The sequence below is a fragment of the Fukomys damarensis genome, unplaced genomic scaffold, assembly GCF_012274545.1.
Source record: "Fukomys damarensis isolate Sample0158 unplaced genomic scaffold, DMR_v1.0_HiC HiC_scaffold_16, whole genome shotgun sequence".
NCBI classification, from domain to species: Eukaryota; Metazoa; Chordata; class Mammalia; order Rodentia; family Bathyergidae; genus Fukomys; species Fukomys damarensis.
In genome coordinates this window covers 23,646,218-23,667,165 of record NW_022900928.1, presented here as the reverse complement: position 1 = coordinate 23,667,165, position 20,948 = coordinate 23,646,218, and the positions used below count along the sequence as shown (strand labels likewise).

At 39.8% G+C, this 20,948-nt stretch overlaps 1 pseudogene; it reads right to left on the bottom strand.

The window, feature by feature from the left end:
• Positions 1–410: 410 nt before the first annotated feature.
• On the bottom strand, positions 411–5,116 carry LOC104870014 (annotated as a pseudogene).
• Between the last annotated feature and the right edge of the window lie 15,832 nt (positions 5,117–20,948).

Here is a 20,948-nt window from a genome sequence, read left to right as displayed (position 1 = left end):
TTCAGAAATGTCCTAAGTATCCATCAGACAATCCCATAAATAAGAGATTTCTTATTGATCTTTTTGCTTTTAGTCTCTCTTCTTCAGTTTCTGTCATATTTAACACACTTCTCAGTCATGATAGCTCCAAATCTCAATTTCCAAATTTGTATTGCTTTTTTTCATATAGATTAATTCACCTCACTCTTTTCATCTCCTTCCTCCCCATTACCTGTGGAAGCTCCTTTTCCACAAAGAGTCAAAACAGATTTTTTTAGACATAAAATGAGCTCTTTCGTATAGATCATGTCACCCTCCTCACATACAAAACAGCTGCAGGAAGTTCTTCCTTTAAAAGCATTTGCTTTTCATTCTTGCCACATTTATGAACCCCATAAAGCTACCCCGGCCTTCCCACGGCCCAGTGGACATCATTCTGTGATTTTGACAGAGAACAAAAGTATGACCCTATTTCTAATCTTGCTGGTCTGGGGATAAGTGGGGGTGGGATAACAATTTAGAAGCTGGTGACCGTGACATGGAAAGCGCAGGAGACAATGAGCAAGGATGGAGAAAAAGGCAGGTGTGTAAAATGTAAGGATGACACAGACATGGGAGCCACATCTTGTGACCTTCTGGTGTATACCCCAAGAGGACAAGCAAAAGACATTACAGAGAATGAGGTTACAGCAAACAGCAGTTAGAATCACATCTGAGATGACAGCCGTGATGCGCACACAAAAGCCATACCAGATATTAATGGAGGAGATATCAGCACAGGCAAACCAAGCAACACCTACGTATGTGTTCACAGTGGGATGGGGTATATAATGTGTGTCCTACAGGAGGGAAGGGTGTCAGCAAGAAGACCTCTGGCAGAATGATGTAGAAGTTTCAAAAGCAAATGCCCAGATGATGGTCTTGGGAGTCGACATAAAGGTATCTCTCAAAGATGAACAAATGGTCCCATAGTAATCAAACAGCATAGTCATTACAATGGCTGAATCCGGGACAAAGCTATAGTAGTGGAAGAACATTTGTGTCAGGCACCCTGGGAATGTGATTTCTAAAGTCCCTAGCTAGAAGATACTGAGTCTTTTAGGCACACCAGCTGTGGACAGGATGTGATCAGTCATGGCCAGCAGGGGCAGAAAGAAGAACATAGGTTCATGAAGGCTACACTCCACTGTCACGAGATAGAGAAGAATGCAGTTCCCCATAACAGCTAAAAAGTACTGTGCACAGAAGGGAAGACCAATCCTCACATGAAATTGCTCCAGGCCTGGGACCCCATCAAAGTGAAGGGCCCTGGGTTGTAATTGTTCAAGTTGAAAATGATCATGGATGATCAGGATCTCATAAGCCTCATGTCCTATAGGGTACAAGATAAAGAGTATTTAGAGTCACTTGAATTGTTCTCATCTCCATCATTACTGACTGCTAAAGATAGAAAGACTACATAATATATTATCCAAGTGAACCCCTTTGAAGTATAGAAAGTTAACATTAATAATGATGGTAACAATATGCATGAATGAGGATTGTCCAGGACATGTCAAGATAAAGTTTTTCCTATTTTAAGAGAAGTACTTCTTTCTTCTGATCACCCAAGTTTACACAACTCTTCCAGGAAGAACTCCAAACTCACTACATTTCAACATACACTGTCTCTAATACAAAATAAATTTCATACTTTTTCATGGGTTACTGGATTGCAGCTTGTAAAATTGTATTGACATTGTTAAGATGTGTTCTATGTTGTATCATGTTTATTTCTGCTCCAAGACAACTCTACAGAGAGAGAGAGAGAGAGAGAGAGAGAGAGAGAGAGAGAAGGAGGAGGAGGAGGAGGAGGAGGAGGAGAAAAGAGGGAGGAGGAGGAAAAAGGATAGAAAATTTTAAAAAAGGAAAAGGAAGGGAAGGAAAAAGTTTTCTAGCACACTGTGCAATATGTAATATCCTAATAATGCACTTTGGACTTAGTAATGCTATCAGTTAAGATTCCTATCCAAAAGGGGACTGTTTCTCTGTGAACACAAATTGTTTTAGATAAGACTATAGACCCCAGACATATAATCTCTGTCACACAATGACACATGATACTGACATTCTTAGGCATACCCTGATCTACACATGCTTTCTAGTATATATTCATCTATACAAAATCTTACGCAGGTCTAATCGCTTCTCCCACCACATACACACACACACACACACACACACACACAAGAAAATATAAAAGTATTTCATGAATTGGGTTTTGTCCCTGCCACATGCTTTGTAAATTTCTGCAAGCTCTCCTCTGAGAATTTGCTTCTCAAAGACTAAGTTTTATGCCCTCTTCCTTCTCAGTTATGCCTCTTCCTCCAGCCCTATTGCTTTTATCTAGAGTGCTACTTATACTCTACAAGTAACAACTCATGAACCACACCACAAGGCCACAGACTGCCACTGTCATTACTAAGAAGAGGCTCATGCTGGCCATACACTCATATTCCTAACCTGACAAGTCCAAAACTCATGTTCAACTTTATCCCTACCCTGATTTATATCTCATTCTTAGGCTCAGCTCAAATAACTTCCATCCCCCAGACCAAGGCTTAGTTTGTCTTATTTTCTGGATTAAGCAGAGCAAAATATCATTCCTTTTTTTTTCTATCTGATTCTTCCCTGTCTATAAGTAAAATTACCCCTCTTGAAGCAACCCAAACCCTCCTTCACTATTCTCCTCTATTCATACATTCTCGGCTCCGAGAACACGGTCCACACCTCGGAGTGGGGGCCAAGTCCATCTGCTGAGGATCATCTGGTTTAGTCTCCATCACCTCTTTTACTTGGCCACCTTCACCTTGATTCTCTGATCCAGAAAGCCCACATACCTCACTTACTGGGCACATTAGACATGCAATTAACTTGCCCACCTTTCATGCTGAAAACAACATAGGGCATCAGTATTCTGAGCAAATTCCAGACCTCCCAGCTTGTCTAAGGTCACCCTTGATTCTTGCATACTGGGCAAAGGTCTTCACTTGCTTTTATATTTTCATGCGCTCAAATACAAGATATATTCATACAATTGTCCCAAAGTGCTCACAAACACACACAGGCACACAAAGGGTTATTGCAGAGGTTTGTTGTTCTACAATTAGACAAATTCACATTGTGCAACAATCTAAAAGATAGTCATTCTTTTGCTCCAACAAATCAATGCCACTAGTGACAAAAATGAGTTTCTAGCATAAAATAAAAACAAGAAATTGAAAGTGAAGCCACTCTGGAGTGGCTATGGATCCTAGAAGTCCCACGCCCACCCCAATGACTGTCACAAACTTCATCACAAATTCTACAACAAAAGCATGCAATGAATAATATTTTAAAATACAATTTGGACTTTATAGGCATTTTGCTTAAAGTCTCATGACTTCTGGTTATTTTAGACTATTAAATAAGCTCCTTAAAAGATTTTGAATGTTTCTATCTTCTGTCATCCTCTGTATCTGAACCTACCCAGTCCCAGTCTCTTCAACGGACCGGGCCTTTTTCAGCTCTATGTCTTGATGTGTGTCCGTCTGTCCTTCCTGCATTCCACTCCCCACTCTGTGTTTGACTACTGCTCCTTGCCTCACAACTGATTTAAAGCAGGAATCCGCTGACGGTTCCTCTCAGAGAGCACTGTTTCCAGTGGCCAGGCATTTGTTCCAGTCTCTCACAGGACTCCACATACGATGAAGGGCTTTGCCCATGTCGGTGTCCACAGGCTTGAGGCCTGCCTGCCTCTCTGGACTCCTGCCTCAGAATCACAATGACCATCTCTGCTTTGGTACCGAGCACCCCCCACACACACAGTGTTTCAGACATAGCAAGAGTCTGCCAAATACTTGCTGAAAAACGTTGAATGAATGAATGAAGATTTCCTAGAGTCCACTCAGCACTATGAATGTTCTAGAATAACTGGATTAAGCCAGCGCTGAAGAAATTGCCATTATACTGACTCTCCACAAACTATTTAGCTTTACTGAACAGTAACTGAAGATGTCCACTGTTCTCTTATAGTAAGAGCCCCACGCAACTGTGTGTCCTATAAAAATGTGATTATTTATATCACCTGCTACTTTTTCTTTAAGAGTTCTCTGAAATTATCTTTCCCTATTCTTATCAGGGTTTTTTTCCCCTTCTATGAACAACTTTCTTCCAATTATAGGCAATGTGAATTACGTAAGTAAATCATACTTCACTCTCACACAACTGATAAAAAGCTTAGAGCTGAAATTCTGACACACACGTGAGAAAACAAAAGGATTTTTAAGCAGAGCAAAGCATATTTCTTAATTTTTTTCTTTTGTTATGTTTTCTTTTGTTTTGTTTTGTTCAGGCAGGGTCTCACTCTGCAGTTCTGGCTGGTCTTGAATTCACTATGTAGTCAGGTTGGCCACAAACTTACAGCAATCCTCCTGTCTCAGCCTCCCATGTGCTGGGATTACAGGTGTGTGGCACAACACCCAGCACCTTGACTTAATTTTTTTAAAATATTTATCTATCTTAGAGGCCACAGTGATTTACTTCATTCTTTTATTCCTTATGGAGAACTCTACCCACAGATGTCTTCTTTGGTTTCTCAACATGGAATGAAAAATTAGTTTCAGGTTTTATCATTGTCCTTTTCCTTCACTTAAGGAAAACGGCTGTACTTTAATAATTTCATGACTAATTTGCTCTTCATTTGCCTGACTAAATATCCCTTTTATTCCTAGTATAAGCCAGGGAGTATACTTGAAATGGCCTAGAAAGGAATGGATAGCAACCACCATATTAAAATCCAGAACCTCACAAAATCACCAGAGCTGAAATTCTCTTCTCTGATTTTCTGAGGGCCAAACCAGAAGATGCTAAGAGTTTCCGGGACCCGTGTGGTAGGCAGTACAAGGTCAGCTGTTGCCAGCATAGCAAGGAAAAAGAACATGGGTGCGGGAAGACTGTGCTCCACCACAATGAGAGAGAGGACACTGTGGTCCACAATGGCCACTAAAGGGATCAAGCAGAAGGGGATACCGATCCAGACGTGGCACTGTTCCAGTCCAGGGATACCCACAAGAGTGAAGGGGGCTGTGTTGTAGCCACTCAGGCTGGGCGTGGCCATGGAGATAGGATGAATAGTTTCTGCATCCTAAAAACAAATTGTATATAATGAACGTGAGAAAATGATACGGTGATTCTTCCTCTAAACTTTCCTCAGAGTCAGCTTTCTTCTTTCCGATATGTTATTAATAACCATGCTTACCACCTTGAGAAAGATAATTAATGACTATGAATTCCTACTGTACAACAGACTCTCAATCCTACCAAAGAAGATCTCATCTTCAGAAACTGGCAGAAACAAGACCTTCACGCTAGTGTCTCACATCAGGTGCTGCCTCAACCTGCTGTTAGAGGCCAAAAATTCACAGGAGTGACTGTAGAGAAGAATGTACATAAGTAGATGGCTGGAACTGTAATGTGTCCAGCACACCAACCCTACCTCCATTTCAATGATTGTTCTGCTAACCCTGAGACTTGCAGGCCAGAATGTTCTCTGAGACTTGGACGTGTGACACCTTTCCATGGACCATGTGATATGAGGAAGGGTGAGAGGTGAAGCCAGGGCCACCCTTGGAATGAACACGGAAATCTGCTTCAAATGTGCTATTTTTATAACACAGAGGGGACCTCTAGTGGAAGAAAAATGAACTTTCTACACTTTAAATCCTGAGTCAAGCTAAAAGCAAATAAGCAAACTTTATACCAAGAGCTAATAGTCTATGCAGTCAAAGGGTCTTTACATGAAATCACCTTGAGTTCTATTAACAATCTTATGAGATTGGTAATAAAATTATCTACATTTTACAAATGGAGAAACTGAAGCAGAGAGAAGTAACTTTGTCAAAAGCCGCATAAGAAAATGACAAACCCTGGAATCAAGCCCAAGGAGTCTTTTCCTAATCAAAGTTCTCTATAGAGCCAGTAGATTTTGTGGAAGAAAGAATATAATATATAGATGGAGCAAGAGATAGAAAATTAAGCCACGTAAAGAAAACGTAGTAACCTAAAAACACAAAAATGGTTAATAGCATAAAACCAAACACATCCCTTATGATTCTAAATGTAAATTGCTTGAACTCCCCTATTAAAAAGCCAGTGTTATCAATAATTTTTTAAAAATAAACACAGTTAAATGAAAAGAAAGACCTAAAACAAAATGACCAAGAGAGGATAAAATAAAAGGATAATCAAGCATATGTATGTGTATATATATATATATATATGCCTTGCAAGGCAGGTGGTGAAACCGCTGAGCTAAATCCGCAGCCCAATTGAGTATATTTTAGACAAATTTAAAGGAAGCACCTTAAGAACGGAAATCAAAACACTAAATTTTAACTTATAAAGTATTAAATAGGGTAAGGGTTGCTTTGAACTGCTAAAAAAAATGCAATGAGGGTATAAATCATGATACTTGCCAACATCTCTTGTTAGCACTCTTATTTAAAAAAATATGTTCCAATACCAACAATCTACTTATTCGCCCATTTTTTCTATATTTTTTGTCCACCGTTGTCTGTGTAATTCCCTTTGATTCTTTGAAAACATGTATCTAGCCATTAATGGCAACACGCTTAACATTCTTGTGACTATTTACCCAAAACTTTAAGGGGATATAAGGATGAAGGGGAGGAGAAAGGGAAATAAAAAGATTAAGGTATGGTATGCATCTGTATCAACTCCCCACAATGTATATAATCAACAAGTATCAAAAGCATAAAATAATAACGCAGGATGGCTTTATATTGTTACTGAAGTACAATCATCTAACTCATTCCAGGGTCTTTATTTTTTTTTATTTTTTATTTATTTTTTTTAGTACAGGGGATCAAACTCAGAATCCTGCACTTGCAAGGCAGAGCTAAATCCCAGGGTTTTTTTGTTTTGTTTTTTTGGGTTTTTTTTTTTTTTTTTTTTTTTTTGCGACAAGGTCTCACTATGTAATTCAGGCTGGCCTAGAATTCACTATGCAGTCTACACTGGTTTTGAACTCGTGGTGATCCTCCTGCCTCAGCCTCCTGAATGCTGCGATTACCGGTGTGAGCCACCACCCCTGGCAAGAGCCATCTTTTGAAGTACTAGACCTCAAATTTGATCAGCTCCATAAGTCACAGATTACCACATTCTGTTTTGACTCTGTTCAACGACATGAGACAAATAGCACCAATCCGTTCTTTGAAACTCTTGATCCCTATAGGAGATTGTCATTTTTACTACTATTCATTTAAAGTTCAGAGGTTTTTGTGTCCTCTAGCCGGGTTAAATTCTATGCTTTATCATCTCACTCTCTTCCTAATATACATTTACTTGCCTTGCTCCACTGACCTTTGATCATATATGTGCAGCAAAACTTACTCCCTGGAGTACTGAACCTAATAAATTTTCTAAATCATAGAAAACAAACTTCCTAGGAAGGCACATTGTGTTCCCATAGCTTCGCAGTCAGCAGCACTGTCCCGTAATCCAACTGTACAATCTCATTTAGCTCCGTCTCTAAGAGTTCTTCCTCTCTCACTTCTCCAAAGCACGCTCCCCATCTCAACTGCTTCTTTCTCAACACAAAGCTTTCGCTTTACTTCCCAGTCACGTGATACGGAGACACCACATAATCATCAGTGTTGTTATAACTGAAAAAAGGGTGTCCCTTTCATATCCGAGGCCAAAAACAAAGCTGTGCCTTCTGTCTCACTGTGTCCTTCATTCAGTATCAGTCTCTTTCTTTCATTTTCAACAGAGCTCTTTTAATACTCTGTTCATATGGCCGTAAACAATGTGTGTTCCAATTCTTCTAGTCTAGATAATGCGGAAAACGACATTTCTCCAGCACAACCGTGTCGTTGTCTACACTCTTCATCTCTATTTTCGGCTCTCTTGTGTCCTTTAATCCATTCTGCTTTTCTTTCTTTCTTTTTTTTTTTTTTTTTTTTTTTTTTTTTTTTTTTTTTTTTTTTTTTTTGCTGGGGATCAAACTGGGGACCTTGCACTTACTTGGAGTCTGGTGGTAGAACCAGGGAACTAAATCCCCAGAACCTCACCCATTCTGCTTTCCTCTCCGTTTTCACGAGTCCCCCGAAGTAACCTTCACCCAGGACACCAGCGACACCCACCTCCTCCGTCCTTGTTTGACTTCTCAGCGGCCTCTGACGTTCTTGATTGTCTCTCTCAATCCTGACACATTCTCTTTCTTTAATACTGTACTACGACACACTGAGTTTTTCTTCAAATCTTATTCCATCTTTTCCTGATCTTTCTGTGTGCTACTTCCTCTTTCTTCTCTTGCACCCTGCTATTTATTAAGGCTTGGCGCAAGGCTTTTCTTTTCTGGACCACTTTTTTGATATATATAAACTCCTAAATTCCCAGTTAATATATATTGGCATATCTCAACTCCTTACCTCTCATTTAGATCTTGCGAGACATTCATGCTCAATGGCACCATAGATACCCTTTTGGATATCTTACTAACTCTTCAAAATTATTTCTGTTCAGAAACTTAAAATGAATACTTGTATTTCCCCGAAGCCTGCTTCCCTATTCTTTCCAGTATTTCAGGGCATATTAACATTATCCACTGACCCAAAAAAGAAACTTGAAATTCACCATTTATGCTAACCTTCACTTAACCCACACGCCCTAAATTATATCCATCCAGTCGTTTCTTATTTAAAATAAAAAATTCTTAACACAACTAACAACACCTCCAGAATTTGTTCTTACTTCCTGTGTGCTTTTTATCACATTCCAAGAATGTTCAAGAGGGACCTACATGTTCTAAAACTGGGTATGTTACAAGCAGTTTCCACAAAAAAGGATAAAGATAAATTTCCCTGTCACTTTATTTACACAGATGCTGATTATAATATGTAGCTCTTTACTCTTCTTTTTCCCCCTTTATAGGAAAAGAATTGATTTAGTAATTGTAATTTTCTTGTGTATATCATTAAAAAGATAACAAGTCTTAATTATGGGGAGGATCTGCCAGGCTGTCTCTGAACAAAGGAGAAAAAACAACACGGCTGGGACACGGAGCTCTTCTGATAGGATTGGGGTGGGGCTTATAGGAGCTGGGGTGGGATTGAGAGATGTAGTGGCTGGGGATTGGGGGAGCTGTGACATCACCGGGAGGGGCTTGTGCCATCACTAGTTATGGCCATCTAAAGACGAGGGAAATCTAACATTCCAGGCTTTTGTTTTACGGTTATTGGGTGAAGGTCTTTTCTGGAGCTGCTTCAAACTAACAGAGGGGCGAAGGTTGGGCTAAACCTGGATCTGGTGGGGGCAGCAGTAGGTGGGGGCTTCTTACCTCTGCCGTAGCAGCCGATACCCAGCCATGACGAGCTCTGTGACTGCCTGGTTGGTAAATGCCCTCATGGTTTCCTGTAAGAAATTTTTGAAAACAGCAAAACAGAGAGGGCCCTATCTTGATTAAAAGACATATACAAGCCGGTGGGCCCAACAAGGGAAGTAGCCAAGGCATAATTTGGAGAAGCCAGGAATAGCTTTGGTGTATTCCCCAAGAATTCTACTGTCTTTTTCGCTCTTCTATGTGCTGCTGTAATTCTCCCCGCCCCTTGGTACCAGGGATCAAACACAGGACCTTGCGCTTATGAAGCAGGCAGCAGCACCACTGAGCTAAATCCCTGGTCCCACTGTTGTAATTCCTTAACCTTTGCTTTAATGATCTCTGGACTGGTTAACAAAATAACAACATCCTTCACCTAGATAGCACCTGGCAAGTTCCCCCTTGGGCCACTGTCAGCATGTCAAGGGCCCATCTATTTTGTAACACAACTGCCGCATAGCTCTTTACTCTTTTAACTTTTCACTCAAGTATCCATTGTGATTCATATCCTCTCTCTGAAACAAACAAATGGGTCTGTGGTGATGGAAAAAGCAAAGCCACTGCCATTCCTTGAGGTTGAACAGTCAAACTGCAAGTTGTTCTGAGATGGTACCATGCACTGAGTTACCATGTGCCGAATGCTGCATTTTTCTTAACAATGGTTGTAGAAAAACAAGTCTAACCAGATAATGCCCTCCATTCCAAATGCAGGTGAATACACATCTCATCAGCCCCAAAGTCTGCTTGCTGACTGTGAGACTAAACATACATACTCAGCCCTTGTTTTAGAACAGTTATTTGCATTCTTTCTTCTACTTTCAGGCAAAACTAAGCTTTACATATTGTTTTAATCTCAGTTAAGCCCCATTTCATTCAGTTTAACTATTTCATAATTCCCAAGGAAGTTTCCAGTTCTCTGCATGTTAGGAAATTGTATTTCCTCTTTTATGAAAGATATCAACTTACAACATTTTGTTTAACATATGTTTATTTTTTTGGCTGGGTTACAATCTCTGCAAAGGCAAACCATATTGATTCTGCTCATTGTCTTTTATTTTGATAACATCCTCAATATCTACACAATGATGCCAGTGAATATCACTTATGAGTCCAGACAAAAACAAATATTTTCATCCTCTCAGTGTCTCTGAACCTCCATTTTAATTTATTATATATGGATTGCTTCATAAATAAAGCAAAATAAATCCATCCAAATTGGAAACAATAATATTCCAAGCTAGGAAAAAACTAAAAGCATTTCCATGAAAAATAAAAATAATATCACAGCTATCATTTTTTTACTGGTAAGGGGGATCAAACTCAGGACCTTGTCAGGGATTCAGCTCAGCAGCACCACACCTGCCTCGCAAGCACAAGGTCCTGAGTTTGATCTCCAGTACCAAACTCAGAACCTTAAGCTTGCAAGGCAGGTGAGGAACCACTGAGCTAAAGCCCCAGCCCTACAGTGCCTGAGAAATTCTTACCAGTGACAAAAGACACTTTTAGGGCCACGTATTTTTCCCATCCTTCTTAGATAAGGTACAAACTCATCCAGAAAGCTTTTTTAATTCTCAAGAGTGAATTAAGGGTCCCATCTGTATTACTCACAGAATTATGTGCTTATTTCCTACGGTAGCACTTAACATAATGTATTACATTAACTTGTCTAACTTCTTTTATATTGAGATTAAGACATTTTTCACATCCATAACTTTATCTTCTTATTTAAGTTCAATTTCTGTAAAACACTAATTTTACTGAATAGTGTTTAAATCATGACACACAAGATTCCATTGGGTGTGGAAGATCTTTACCTTGTCAGCCACACCTCTCTTATTCCACCTCTATGGCTGCTACCTGAGTATATTATTACCCTGAACTATTTAATAGCTTTTGCTAAAATGCCTATTTCCTTATAGACATTGTGAGGGGATTATATGAAGAGATTCTTAGCTCAGTATCTGAAAAGTGTCAAGCTCTTAATAAATAACAACTATTACGTAATATCATCATCATCATCATCATCATCATCATCATCATCATCCTTGTCATCACTGTCATCATTACTACTACTGCTACTACAGCTATCGGAAAATGTTCCTGGGAAGCAGCATCCCACAGGATCACTCAAAGTCACACATCATACAGAAACCAGACCGAGTCTTTCTTCTGGCTCTACATTCACAGATCCTTTGCTTTCAGCTGTCAAGTTGCATTCTCCATCCATCCTCACTGTTTCCCACTTATTTCTTTGCCCCATTCATGGTCATCCCATTCTCTATGACTTTCAAATCTGGCATCCAGGGATGCAGGCCTTGTTTCACAGGGAACTCAGGACCTAACACTCCTCTGTTCTCTTAGCCTCTCCTGGATCAGCCCTTCCGCTGATGTCCTGTGGAACCTGAGTTCCGCTCTTGACTTCCCAACACGCAGCCTGCTCCAAATCCAATACTTACCAAGCCTTAGGCCCTCTGTGGGGACTGAGGGATAAAGAGCGATGGCACCTTTGAGAAACCAGTCCTCTTCTTCACACTTCTGGACCTACGGAGAAGGAAACCAGAGCTTGCAGCCCCCTGAGGGACTACAGACAGTCAGCAACTCGTGAATTGCTGAAGCACTGAGGTCCCAGATGCTGGGGCAGACTGAGTGTCCCTGCAGACTCAGAGTTCAGGCGGGAGCCTGAGAGAAAAGAATCCCCAGAGAATTTCAAAATGCCAAGTGCTCTTGTGACTACTGCTAGAATAATCTACAGAGAAATCTCCATGTTTATCATATATGTGTGTTTGAAGGAATTTTTATTTCTCTCTGTTGGTTTTCTGTTTGTCTGTGATTCATTTAGCTTTGTTTTGTTTTGTCGCACTGCTAGGAGTTGAGATCAGGGCCTCATGAATGCTAGGCACGTGTTCTACCACTGAACTGCATCCTCTGCCTTTCTGTGTGCTATTTTATTAAGGCTATAAATATTCAATCATGTGTGTAAGTAATTGCTATAGTTATTTCATTATAAGAGTGTAAGTTGGTGGTAAGAGGAGGGATACAGGTTCTTCTTTCTTATTCAACCCTAAAATGCTTTGGACAATGCCATGGTTATCACAAATTAGTAATGACCAAGCAGTTGAATTTTCATGTAATTCTCTTCACACATACATTTGCTGGTTCTGTCCATTTAGACTGCAGACATCTTTAGAATAATTCTTTTCAGTTATAGTTGTTCAGTCCAGCGTCATTCTGTCACCAGGCTCTGATTAACCTAAAGATTTCAATTCCATCCTCTTCTCTGAAGCTAATCTTTCCAAAACAGAACTATGCTCATTTCTACAGTTTATGAAGCTTGTAAGATAAAACAAATCCCCCCGAGCACATAATACAGAAGATCAAGTAATTTCAGACTTGACTTCCTCTTGAGCCTTATTTCTTACCATCCTAAGTTGTAGCCTAAGTCCGAGATATGTCCAAATAGATTAGAAGCTAGAGTTCCAAATGCATTATAATTTCTGAAGCCTCGTCTCTTCATACATGTTTCCTCCTCTTTCAGAAATATGCTTTCTGTTCTTTTCTGCCTGATTCAGCTTTAATGTATATGACCACTTTACTTGGAAATTATCTCTCACACATGTCTACTTGCTGACATGTTAGCACTTACCACTACATCTGTTAGTTGCTGATTTGGCTCCCTCTTTCTGCTTCCAGAATGTGAATTTCATGATGATAGAGATCTCATTGTCCACCAATGCATTTCCATATAGACCTTCAACTGATGCCTTTATTACTAGTAATATGACCCATATCAAGTTATAGTCATATATTTGAAAATAGTACAATAGTAAATAATAAAATAGCAATTTTACTATATATAGAAAAGTAGAAATTATCAGAGAAAACAATATAAAAACATCCATTAATTCATTACCCAGATATAGCAATAGTTAATATTTCAACCTTTCCTACCAAATGTCCCACCTATGCAAATATATGTATGTACATCATTGCTATTATTTAACAGTACACTGCACATAAAAGTTTTTGTGGCTTTTTTATTAAACAACAAGTGATAATTTACTTTAGATTTAAATAAAAGCAATTAAACTATATCTGTATATAAGTTGATCTTTCCTGATACAGAATAAAATTTTCCTTTCAAATGAAAAAATACACTTTCTTTTTAATGAATATTATTTTTTGAATTTTACATAACAACAAGGTTGAAGCTTTTATTTTGATATATGAAGAGCATAGTATGTTCTACTCTATGTTGACTTTTTAGTGTTTAAACTAATTATCATGAGATGGGACTTTCACAAGAATTACTGAGAGTGGAGATTTGAGGAAAATCCACTACACTGCCTTCCATAAAGAAAAAAATTTTACCTCTCAAGTGCAAGGTCCTGAGTTTGATTCCTGGTACGGGGGAAAAAAAAAAGAAGTTTTCTGTCCACTAATTTAATTCAGATTCAGTACTGTCATACAAAATTAAATTTTAAGTAATTTAAACTCAATAATGAAAGAAATTATGGAATCTATTTTAAGTAAGAATTTAAATAATTCGTTGATGTCCGTATCCAATGATACCTATGATTTATAAATCCCCAGCCCTTTTGTTTTTTTCTATTCTTTAAAAGAAACATAGGATTTTTTTTTTCTTTTGAAAGTATTTATCAGAAAATTCAATTGACAAAGAGCATGCAATTCTACATGGCCGTCATTTTAAATTTGTCATTTGCATGGAAAAAGTGTTGGCTTCAGCAGTTTCCTAGGAAACATCTTTATTAATTTGTTCTGGTTTATATCTAGATGTCCCCCAAGAGCCTAACAGGCTCATGGATGGGGCTTTTGGAATGTGACTGGATTTCAGAGTTGACTTCTTGTTAGCCGGTGTTGTCTGGTGGAAGAGGTGAGTCACTGGGGCATGGCCTGGAAGTGTTTATCTCCCTCCCCAGCCCTTCCCTTTGCTCTCTGCTTTCCTGAAGCCATGATGGGAATGAACAGCTTCTCAACCACATTTCTCCATCACATAAATTAGTGGTTCCCAGGGGATGAAAATGGGAGATATGGGATGTGACTTTGCCACATTTTTCAGAAGCCAACAGAACATGGACTGAAACATGAGCTAAAATAACTTTCTGTTATCAGGTAAAAAAGAGCCAAGAGCCAAGATGAGACTGGATAATCTTCCCGGTTGTTTCTGATCAAAGGAGAGAGCAATATGGAAGAACAGAGAGCTTCTTTTATAGGACTGGGGTGGGGCGTATAGGTGCTGAGGTGGAGTTAAGTAAGGTGGTATTAAGGGATTGGAGGAGCCTGTGACATCACTAGGAGGGGCTTGGGACATCACTGGTTACCCTGATGTAGCAAGTATCTGGTTACTTTTTGGTGGGAGAAGAGGCACATTGGAAGAAGAAGGCTGTCTTTTGGTAGTTGAGAGAGGAGAAGCCGTTTTTTAGATGAGAAGCAGGGCATTATGGGAAGGGGAGTAACGGCCATTTTAAGGTGAGGGAAATCTTAACACTTGTCCTGCAAGTGTGAATGGCAGGTATTTTGTCCCAAAGACAAGGGAGATCACTAAAACAATACCTCTTTGAATCACTGGAGTAGTGCACATATTTACACCCATAATTAACATCACTGAGTGGGTGGGACTCAGATGGCTGAGCCCTTTGAGTGTTAATAAATATGTGCTAGTTGGCTGTGACAGACTAGCCCTCTATTCTTGTCAGACAGAAAAGTGATAGAAGTTCCCCATCGTACCTGCCAAATACTCCACCCCCGTGATATGCTTGTACCCTCCGTGACCTGAAGCAGTTAAACATGTGGGTCTCCATCCCTGTCTGCCTGAGGTACCTGCTGGCTGTGTCAGGAAATAGTGTGCTGGTCTGTGTGGTATCAGTGGAGCTCATGTTCCTTTCTGCCATGCTATTTTTCTAGGGATCTAATTCTGTCCACATCCACAATTTGCAAAATCTTGAACATCTTCTCATTTGATGATGTGGACATCTGCTTTAATGGCTGTGTCACTTAGCTCTTTTTATGCATTCGCATGGCATTCCCCTGTGCAATGGGATCATCTGTTACCCACTGAGTTACATTATCTTTCTTGGTCATGGTGGTATAATTGACAGGATAGAAGATTGATAAAAGAAAATATAAGAAAAGATCTTCATAATGTTGGGTTTGGCAAATATTGTTAGATAAGACACCAAAAACATAAGTAACAAAAGAAAAAATCTTCATCAAAAAAAATTTTTTTAAATGAACTTTGAGGCTTCAAAAGAGACCATCAAGAAAGGGAAGAAAACAACACTAAGAATGAAAAAAAATTGTAAGTCATAAATGATAAGGACATGTACCTAGAATAAAGAAAAAAAGAAAGAATAAAGATCCCTTATAACTCAATCATAAATAGTTAAATTTCCCAGACACAAATGAGCAAAATATCTAAATACACATTTCTCCAAATGCGCAATGACCAATGAGCACATGAACAGATGACAGATACCATTAATCATCCATAAAGTGTAAATCAAAGCCACAATGAGTAAATCACCTCGTGTTTAATAAGATAGCAAGATTCAAAATTTCAGGTGAAAACTAGGCATGGCAGCACATGCTTGTAATCCCAACACTGGAGAGACTGAGGCAGGAGGATCAACACAAGTTTAAGGCCAGCCTGGACTACATAGTGAGACCTGTCTCAAACAAATTTCATGTGACATCAAGTATTGATGAAGACAGAAGAAACTGTAGTCCTCATACACTGCTGATGGAAAGGTAGAAATGTACAGCCACTTCTGGCAGTCTCTACATATATACCCAAGAAAAATAAAAATATATCCACTCTGAAACATGAACATAAATAATCATAGCCTCACTGTCTATAATGTCCCCTAAATGGAAAATTACCCAAGTCCACCGACAGGTGAATGGGTAAAAAAATGCATTACATCTGTGCAATAAAATATTGTTTGACCACACAAAGGGATGAAATACTCACACATTCTACAATATAGGTGAGGTTTGAAGAAGTTTCCCAAGTTAACAAAGCTAGCCACAGAAGGCTAAATAATTTCATGATTCCCTTTAAATGAAATGTCCCAACTAGACAAATCTATAAAGACAGAAAATAAATTAGTGATTTCTAGGATATGAAAAAATGGAACTATGGAATGTGATGCAAATGGGCAGGAAGCTTCTCTCTGGGGTATAAAAATGTCCAGGAATTTGGATATAGCCATAGATATACATATATATGAACTCAATGCCTTTGAATTTTATACCTTAAAGGGCTAAATTTTATGGTGAGTAAATTGTACCTCAATTGAAAACAAACTGAAAAAAAAAAGTGAGATCTGGCCCAAAAATAGTCATTTTAAATCTGGAAGATGATGAAACAGATTGATACTATTTACTGTGTCTTAGCCTAGAATATTTCTACTTTCATTCAAGTGTTACAATTCCCTTCTTACTCCTTAATCTGAATTCTCTAAAGCATTACTATCACCATTTACATCATCTTTAAATTCCTTTCATGTTCTTTGTCTCAGTGACAAAACATTGTTCTCTCCCCCGCCCCTCTCTCTCCAGTCCCAAAGACAATTTCATATTGGGCTAAATTATTCCTCTGCGTTTTGAATTCCCATAGCACTTTGTACTCACTTCACACTGTCATTACTGATAACATACTTACATCAACTGTTGACTTGGGGAAGGAATTAATTAAGCTTTGGCAAATGTTTGAATGAACAAGACAGTGCACATACCTCCTTCCTTTTAAGATAACATATGAATGTAAAAGCTCCTTATGGTCGGTGGAGAGGGAAAGAAAGGACCAAAGTGAAAAGAATCATGGATTTGAAGACAGACACTAGGAAGATGATAAATTGAAAATCTCAAAAGAAAAATGCTTCAAAAAGCATAGTGGGAAGAAAGGGAGACAGGAAACAATTGGGATTGAAGGCACAGAAGAGAACTGGTACTAAAACTGCAAATGCAAAATGATACTAAAAACTCTTAGACCCGTGCTTTGAGTTGTTGCTGAGTCTTTCCCTGCCCCCCACCCTATATATTCAGATCCCTTCCATTTGGCTCTCTGTATCCTAGACTGTTGTATTGAACAGGTGCATGTTGCCCTAAATGGTGTGGAGGGGGAAGAACTGGAGCCAAGAAAGGAAGAACACATAGGGTCTGGAAAATCTCTTCTCCCAAAGGAAAGGGGAATAAACATTGGAAGAGGCAAGACCTGAGATTCTACTCTCTATATTAAGGAATCCTCAGCTATGTAGTAAGTGTTGAATTGAGACACCAAATCTGAGAAGGTGGCATCAGGGATGTAAATCTGGATCTGACTTTTTAAGAAGTAGAGATATTATTAATGAGGAGGAAACGGGAAACAGGTACCAGGGATACACAGCTCTGTGCCAATGTTCAAAGAAGGGCAAGGACTCCAGACTAACTCAGTGATAGAGTACTTGGCTAGCATGCATGATGCTCTGGGCTAAATCTCCAACACCACACTCACAAAGAAAGGCAGATGGCTAAGGAGAACAATGGACCAGGGTAGCCAGAGTGAATTGTGTTTTCCTGGGAAGTTGGTTAGGAGGACCATTTAGAGAAACACTTTCCAGCTGAGAATGGAGAGACTGGTAGGCAGCTATGACTCCTAAGGAAGATGCATGAACCATAAATTACCTTTATCCTCAGGCACTGAGGGGCAGTGAAAGGAATGGTTAAACTCCTATGTTTGGAAACCGTGTACAAAGGGTGTATGAGTCTGCTTCCTAGACAGAGCAGGCAGATAATGGACTCAAAAACAAAAGATAGGGGCCGGGGATTCAGCTCAGTGGTTCCACCACCGAAGGTAATTTCTCCAATAGAAAGAAAAGACAAAGTGGATGGAGAATTGTAGCCAGAATGTAGAGAAAGCAAGATGCAAAGGTTTGTGTTTGATGTTGAGCATTTCTGCTGGGAGAGATGAACATATCTGCTGTCCTGGAGCTTAGAAGTGAGGAGAGAAGAGACAGTTCGGATTCAAAATTCTTTGGTTAAGAAGTCAATGAGAATAAGTGAAAGGATGACAGGGAGGTTCCAGTGAAAACTGCCCAGATTTGTAATAGGTCAGATGTATTCCTTTATCAAGCACAAGCTACTGCCTAAAAACAGAAACCAGGAACAGAAGCCTCCAGGAGAAACTGTCAGGGACTGAGAGCATGAAAAGTGGACTGTGGCCAGTATCGTTCCAGTGTCTGACCAAGGAACACAGGCTCAAAGTTGAAATCTACAACCAGCTGTGACTACTCTCCCTCTGCCCTGATCCTACTCTAAAGGCATAAATGTCTTCGGTAGACCAGAGATGTTTGATTGGAGGAGACATGCTGGAAAGAAGAGGAAGTTTCAACGATGAGAGAGGGAGGAATCCCTGGACAGAGGGATTCCACACAGAAGGAGTGGGGGCTCTGATGGAAGGGGCCACAGGATAGACTGCTTAAAGTGGGGTTCCTGGAGGTGCTCGTTTGTTTGTCCTGACATGTGGAAGAGTCAGCGGGTGCCTGAGCTGGAGGAAAGACAGAAGTCACTGGGATGGAGAGAGAAAGTGCTGTGAGCACGGCTGCCTCAGAGGCCCATTGCTGTGAGGCAGAAAAGCTGATGCTGGTGCTGATGTCACTGACAAATGCAGGTGCCAGAGTATAGGATGAACACGAGGATGACAAAAGGCGCAAGCCACACACTAGAAGAGAGAGTGAAAGCAGAAAATGTGCGATTGCAACCAGGGATTTGTGTGGCATCGGCATGTGTCCTCCTTGGTGTAAACTTGCATGGCACAGTGAGAAGGAACAGACCTTTTCTGTCATCTTCTGAGCATTGGTCAAATATAAACTGACACTGACTGATAAATCCCTGACATCTCTAAAGAAGACACAGCTCTGACTCTCAGGTAGTTCAGGGCATAGTAGGAGCTAAAAACAGGGTATCAGAGGCGGGGAGGGGAGAGAAAGAATCCAGTAGTATAAAGGAAGTGCCTGAGGTAAGAGGATGGAGAATTTGAGGCCAGTTAGCTACAGCAGGATCCTGTTGGAAGGAAGGAAGGAACGAAGGAACGAAGGAACGAAGGAATATAAGGCTGTATATTAAAGAGGAAAATGAAGAGGACATAGAGGGAGCAGAATGTATAAAAGATTACAGAAAAAGAAAGCATGTTCAATAACATAGATTTTGTTTTGTACCAGGGATCGAACTCAGGAACTTGCACTTGCAAGGAAGGCATCAGAACCACTGAGCTAAATCCCTGGCCCAGTAACATAGCTATTTGAGTAGGCAACCTGTGTGCATTTTGAGTGTGTGTGTGTGTGTGTGTGTGTGTGTTTGAAGTGAATTATTATGTATAAAAGAACATGTTTTATTCTTTAAAACATACATACATGCATACAAAATTACATATATATGAATATCTATATGCATATATGAATGTAAATATGAGTATGTATTTGTGTGATTGTTTTATTATTTTGTGTGTGTTTGCTTTTGGTTTTGGTTTTGGTTTTCTTTTTGAGACAGGGTCTCAAAATGATGCAGATTAGAATGCCACTGCCTCCCAGGGCAGCTATGTACATGGTGCAGAAGGGGATGAAGAGCCAGACATGTAGGTGCTCCAGCCCAGGAATACCAGTGAGGAGGCAGCCTGTGGTGCGAGTGTCAGAGTTGTTCACAGCAGTTTTTTTTTTTTTTTATGTTTTGTTTTTTGAGACAGTCTCACTATGTAGTTGAGACTGACCTGGAACTCACTATGTAGGCCAGGCTGGTCTTGAACTCACAGCGATACTCCTGCCTCAGCCTCCCAAGTACTGGGATTACAGGCGTGCGCCCCCACGCCCGGCTGTTTTATTATTTTTTACTAGTGCCTATTGCATTACATAATGATTGCATTCATCATGGGGAGTTAGAACAAGTGAGTTTCAAATGACAGCCCTGAGCTGAAGCCTCTGTGGCCTTTTATTGATTGAACCCGGAAGCAAGAATCAAAGAAAAAAAAAAAAAAGGGTGTCTGGGCAGGAAATCCTGTGGGGGACTGGGGAAGGTCAGGAGAAGTTCAGGGTGGTCTGTTAAAGGACCAACCTTGGGACCAATTTAAATGATAAATGGGAAGAGCAAAAGCCAGAGCATCCATCCCTTAAGGCTGTGTGTTTGATCCTACTTGGATTTGAGGCCCTGTGGCTGCCTTTCAATCTCTAACCGCGCATTCCAGGAGGCTTTGGGTGTGGCTCCAAAAGTACCTGACCTCTGCGTATCCATCTCTTAGGTACTACTGGTGAATGCCCTCACACATTTATACTTCGTCTTGTGAGAAGTGTCTATTCCCTTCTTTTGTCCTCTTTTTGATTGTATCTTTTATTCTGGAGGGGTCTAATTCTTTTGAGTTCTTTATATATTCTAGATATTAGTCCTCTGTCTGAGGAGGAGCTGGTAACATTTTTTTTCCTGTTCTGTCAGTAAACTCTTCACTCTGTTGGGTGTTTCTTTCTTTCTTTCATTCTTTTTTTTTTTTTTTTTTTTTTTTTTTTTT